The following is a 6,000-nucleotide window of genomic DNA, read 5'->3' as shown; positions in this document are numbered from 1 at the left end:
AAAGTTTAGCTTCCCAAACTATCTCGGTCCTATGGGTATTGGTACTAAAATTCAATAGAGACAATGGTGCAATCCCGTCTCCATCATGTAGAAAACCAAGAATCAACATTAAAAACTTTATAGGGGTTATATTGGCTCTAATTCCAAAGTTTCTAAAGAGAATAGTGATAGGGAGTGGAACAGGGGGGATAGGAAAAGTAGGCAAAGATGCCAAAAGTGGTGCAGATTAGATCATCGATATGAGGAGAAGAAGATAAAAGGAGATCCAAATAAAACTGATAAGAAGTGGAAATTACAATAAACAACCTCAAGACATGTTTGGGGGGGGGCATATAAATATAAACAAGCCAAGAGTAATAAGACTAGGCGAATTTATGCAAAAGCATTGCCTCTGAAATGAACATTACAAGAGAGAAACCACAAACCATGAAAGGAAGAATTCACGGATGTGAAGCGAGGAAGAGGGAATTCCTAGATAGATGTTTTATTGTCCATGATTTTCTTCCAAATGGGTCTTTCATTCCATGTCATTCACTCACAAACATCATATGCATCAGAGTCTTCACTTGAACATGAAATCACGAGGAGGGTGTTTCTCCTCCATGAAGTACCAGCCCACTTCTCCTACTTATTCTGACCTTTCCCCATGTTTGAATTTTTCCATAATAATTGAGAGTTATTTTCCATCATAATAGAGTGTGAAGAGTTGAACACGCAAGGGCCTCCACTACCCCTGTTATGCATTTTTTCATGCACAATAAGCCAAGCATTTTAGAAGATGGTGTATGTATGTGTGGGCATGTGCGCTCCTCATGATGCAAGCTGAGGAGACTAAGGAGAGGGCCCTCCATTATAAGAACTTTAAAATTTTTAAAAATGTACTTGGAACTTATCATATGAGATATTAGGGGAGAGGGTCCCTTTAGATCTAGCCTTGACATACTAGGTCTCCTTTAGGGGAGTAGAGCCAAGATTGGTCATTTCGTCTACTATTGAGTTATTCACCCTTAAGAAATGATAACATTGAGTTATGAAGATGAGACAAAGTTCATGATCCATTTGATAATCTAAGCTAGCTTTAAATCATTGAGGAGTGGTCGATTTAAAATTATAGATAAAATAAGAAGAGAATCTCCAATCACAATAATCTCTTTAATTTTTAGTTGCACAACTTGTTTTGTTCCCTAATAGAAAGCATATGATTTATAAGACATATTTCGGCGTAAATCACATGCAGAAAATATCTGTTGACGCGTTTCGAACCAACTAGTGTGGTTCATTGTCAGGATAAGTTAAAGAAACAGATCCAGCTTAGCATGTTAAATAGTCTGAGCAGAGCCTCCAACGGCTAACTTGACCAACGACTAACTTTGACTTTAGGACCAGGGTCATAAAAATTATTATAATTTACTAGAAATTAGTTAGATTAGGTGACCTAATCTAACTAATTTCCAGTAAATTATAATAATTTTTTTGACCCTGATCCTAAAACTAATTTCCAGTAAATTATAATAATTTTTATGACCCTGGTTATTCTTATTGTAGTATTATAATTGTTATAATAAGGAAAATTGCGAGGGGTGGTAGGAGCAGGGGGGTGATTATTCATTCTAAGAAACTCAGCTAGCAGCAAAGGTGAATTTGGGCCAAAATTTCAAGGTCAACATTTGGCCAATTCCTTCATGGGTTATTCTGGGTATTTGGTGGAGAGGCCGGGGTTAATTTTCCATAATTTTCTGAGCATCATAGGTGGGGTTTCCAGCAACATCCTTGCAACAGACAACATAGTTTCACAGGGGCAGCGCAAGGCATCATTGCAGCAGTTATTGTGCCATCTGGGCTTGACATATTACCACGTGGGGTTGATCACACTTTCCATCGAGGCAAGCTCGGGTGCACCATTTCCACATTATTGTACTCTTCTCCCAGATTATAATAAAATGGCTCAGCTATTGGATATTCTTGGACTTTTTATGGGTGTGCACTAAATGTTTCAATTTTATGGTGTTGTTTTTATTATTTTCTTTGCATAGCACTATTTTTCCTAGTTTGGAACATTACAGTGGTATCAGAGCATGATCCTAGCCCAATAGTGGGAAACTAGCCAGAAGATCAAGGAAGCCCTGGGTATGAGTGCACAGTGATGGGGGAAACTGGAGACAAACCCATGGTTCGAGGGAAACCCAATATGCAGAAATTTTGGGGTAGAATTCATTGCGCTGATGAGAGGTTGGCACAGTTGAGGAGGGTGACAGACCAAACCCATCCTCACCCTTACAGTAGAGACGTGAAAGGTATGCAAGTTGTGGGGGTGCAGCCACCAACATCATGTGGGGAAAGTCAACCAGATCAGGACACCTAGTCTCTTGAAAGGGAGCAGGCAAGATAGAGACAGTTAAAGGGTGAGACCAGGGGGCAATTTTTCTAGTGGAGACATGGCTTCAGATATCAGGAGTTGGAGGAGGAGGTTGAGCATGATGCTGAGAGCCCACAAGATGGTAAGGAGGACATTGATATACCCGGTGTGGCACATGAGTGACCTTTATTAGAGACCTCTTTGATAGCCCTAGTTGACACCTAGAGCACATAGAGCCATTTGTTTGGGGGGAGCCACCCATGGATGAGATGCCAACAATTGTTGAGGTATCTGGAGTTGTAACCAAGTTTACAGGCAATAGATGCACATGAAAATTCCACGAGTTTCAGGTCGACCTTCTAACATTAAAAAGGAAGGTCGCATTGGTGTGTGAGGCTATTTTGCAACAGAATGAGGAGCTGGAGGGCATGAGAGTGGTTTGTACCGAGTCCACAGCCAGATTGACTCACATTGTGGAGCAAATGGATTTCCTACTGGTGCAGCTAGAGTGCACGTTGGAGCATGAGAGCAACCCTCTTCAGGCATACTTAGACAGGGATGGCATCACTGTTAGGTTACCTTGGCCCATTGGACAGAGATAGATAGAGCTACCTAATCAGATTTTATGTATTGAACAGGATAGCGAGATGAGACAACTCGAGTTGCATAGGATGCAACACCTGCATGTTGGGGTTGTTCTATGTGCGGGAGTTCCTGCATTCGATCCCTCTCTTGGGTTGGGTGGCGAGAGATTATGAGTTGGTACCAGGTGGAGTGGGTTATGGAAATGGTAGTGGAACCAGGTGGAGCTTAGCAGGAGTTTCCAGGAAATGGAGATAGTGGAAGCCCCAACTAGCATTGGGATCCGGGAGGGACCACCTACCATTTCCTAGGCATACCAGTTGACTATGACCTAGAGGGTATAGCTGACCTAGCAGTCAAGTGTGCACCTCCACTAGGAGAGTTTCGGTTAGTATCAGTGGTCGACCAATGTTTGGGCAAACTCCTTGGGTTGTCTTGGTATGAAAATTATACACGGGGTCTCAGAATGATCAACATAATCTAGTAGGAGTTTGTCATAGGAGGTGGCATTGGCAGGCCACCAGATAGTGCCTTGTATGGAGCTGGGGATTCTTCACATTTGTGTGAGACACGGAGGAGTAGAGCAGGGGTGGCATCGCTACTAACATCTGGGGAGTTTCACTTCTTGGGTCCCTTAGGGAGGACTTGGAGGGGAGGTCCCCTTATCGGAGAGCATGGTGATGCAATAGTGGAGGTGATAATCCAAGTTGAATGCAAGCCGACACATATGGACACAACTTTAGGTCAGTGAAGGATGGGTAGGAGCATCTAGCATGGAGTAGTGGTCTATATATGGGCATGGAGATGCATGGAGGTGTGTCACAGTATGTTGGACTGCATTGTGGAGTGGGAATGCCTCACATAGCATTGAGTACATGCGGGGAGTGACAAGTATAGTGACACGGGTAGGACACATGACAATACAGGATGGCATAGTTGTAGCTGAGGGTATCCAACGGTGTACAGGGGTAGGCCACAGTGTATAGTCGCATGTACAAGAGTACTAGGATAATTGATGGTTTGCAGGGGTGTATAGCACTGCACAGTGAGGTCTTGGAGTGTTGCCTCCAGGGAGACCCTAGGATGGAAATATCGGGAATACATTTGGGCGTAGTTCACCCAGGATCGACAGGGACATAGATGAGCGATACTTGATGGTATACGTGGGGACTCACATGCTTTACCCTCTTCTACATCCCTCACGGACACAGTCAATTTTACTGTCGACTTTCTACACTATGGGCATGAGCAGCGGGGGACAAGGAGCTCACCTGAGATATTTGGGTGACACTCAATGCACTAGGGGGGAGACTTTCCAGCAATGGAATTGGATTGGTGCATCAGTTGATAGCCATAGGTTGGAGGATGAGGTGATCATCTACAAGGGTGGCATATCATTCATCACCGAGCCTACATCTAGGGAGCTAGTCCCAAGGGAGACGTGTCACTCTTTTCTCAGGGCATGTAAGGAATAAGCATGAGCAGAGAATATCGGGTACAACTGAGGTAGTTTCCTAGTATGTGTCCAGGATCCAGACCTTATATTGGCACATTAACTAGAGGGCGGATGGCAGACCCAAGGGAGCTAGTTGGCAGGGACAAGGGAGATCCACATACCCTGAGTTGATTACAAGTATCAGATACCCATATTTTGGTTGCATTCAGGGGGTAGCTCTTTGGAACACGTGGCTTCCAATGATAATCGGTACTACACAATGACATGCACAGGGCTGATTAACATGCATTAGATTAGCCCACGATATATGGAGCCTATATATTGATCACATGCAGGGACTAGAGATGAGGCATGGATGGATTCTTGTAGTTGTCAGAAAGATGTTGCAGCAGGTCCAACTAGGGGATGCAGGGATTTAATCGATTGATAGATCACTCTATCTCATGATGGTTGGAGTCATGGCAAAGAGTGGTCTAGTTCACTCTAGGATTGGCACATGGGGGTACACAATGACCTTCATCGAAGGGCGAGGCAGGCTTTCTTTGTGGCTGCACCGGTTCAGAGTTAGATCTAGATGGGTAGACTTTGGCGTCATGGAGATGTCGGGGCAGGATGTGTCTCACCTCTATCAGTATTCCACCATCGAGTTCCAGGAGAGGAGGATACAATGTACGCACGATGGGCAGTCAGCTAGAGCCAGAGTGGTGCAGCGACAACATGGTGGCACCCTTCTATGGCTAGCAAGGGACCCAGACATCACAGTACTAGACAGCTCAGCGACCATTAGGGGTCAACTGACTGCAACAGGGGGAGGTCACTCAGGTCTTCCTTTAGGCCTTAGCGAGTCACCGATGGCGTGGGGGACTTCTGGTATTTATACCAGACATGATAGTGAGTGGAGCGAGGGGAGCTTCAGGTGGGACAAGATGGATTGGGATCCTGGTATTGAGGGATTCCTTCATGTCAGGACAGTGCAGGGACCTAGGATGACTCAGTGGCATGTTTGGGACCCCGGTATTACTGATGGTGATAGGGGTGATCAGCAGACAGAGGAGGCGCTTGTTCAGGCATTGCTGGAGGACAAGCGATTTTTGGTGCATTGGAGGAATTTGCTAGATGAGGATGCCACCTGGGAGGGTGAACACATACGTGAGCATCTGGTGTTGAAGTTGCTTGGGGACAAGCAACATTTGGGAGGGGAGGACTGTAATGTCCCTTCCGAAATTAAATTGTTACAGGTTTATTTATTCTACAATTCTGACAATTTTGGAGGCCATGGGACCCATATGCTTTTTGGAAAAGACTTAGGAAGGAAAAAGGGGATGAAATGTTTTGTTGGCATAGCATGGGGGTTACCCACATGAGGAAATATGAACCACCTTAGAGGGAAGTTCTAATAACTGAGGGAAAGTTGAATTTCTAGTTGGAGGGGGCCTACATGGGAAAAGAGGCCCATGAATTATAAATAGAGGAGGCTCAGCCTCATTTTGTATCTTTTGACATACTGAACTCAACCTTAGTTGCTCGAGTTTCTTAGCCAGGTTACTTTGTTGTGTAGCACACGAGTGTCTCTGAGTGGAGATCTCGACCCTTGCTTCAGTGGACT

The 6,000-nt window shown here is 44.6% G+C and overlaps 1 pseudogene; it reads left to right on the top strand.

Annotated features, from left to right (window-relative positions):
• The first annotated feature begins 4,987 nt into the window (after positions 1-4,987).
• The window catches only part of LOC149144300 (uncharacterized), a 131,206-nt pseudogene continuing 130,193 nt past the window's right edge, over positions 4,988-6,000 (top strand).

Source organism: Pinus tabuliformis, chromosome X (genome assembly GCF_031772625.1).
Source record: "Pinus tabuliformis cultivar Carrire ecotype Pingquan chromosome X, CPIR1, whole genome shotgun sequence".
NCBI classification, from domain to species: domain Eukaryota; kingdom Viridiplantae; phylum Streptophyta; class Pinopsida; order Pinales; family Pinaceae; genus Pinus; species Pinus tabuliformis.
Note: the sequence above shows the minus strand (reverse complement) of the source record. Positions and strands in the feature narration are given on the sequence as shown.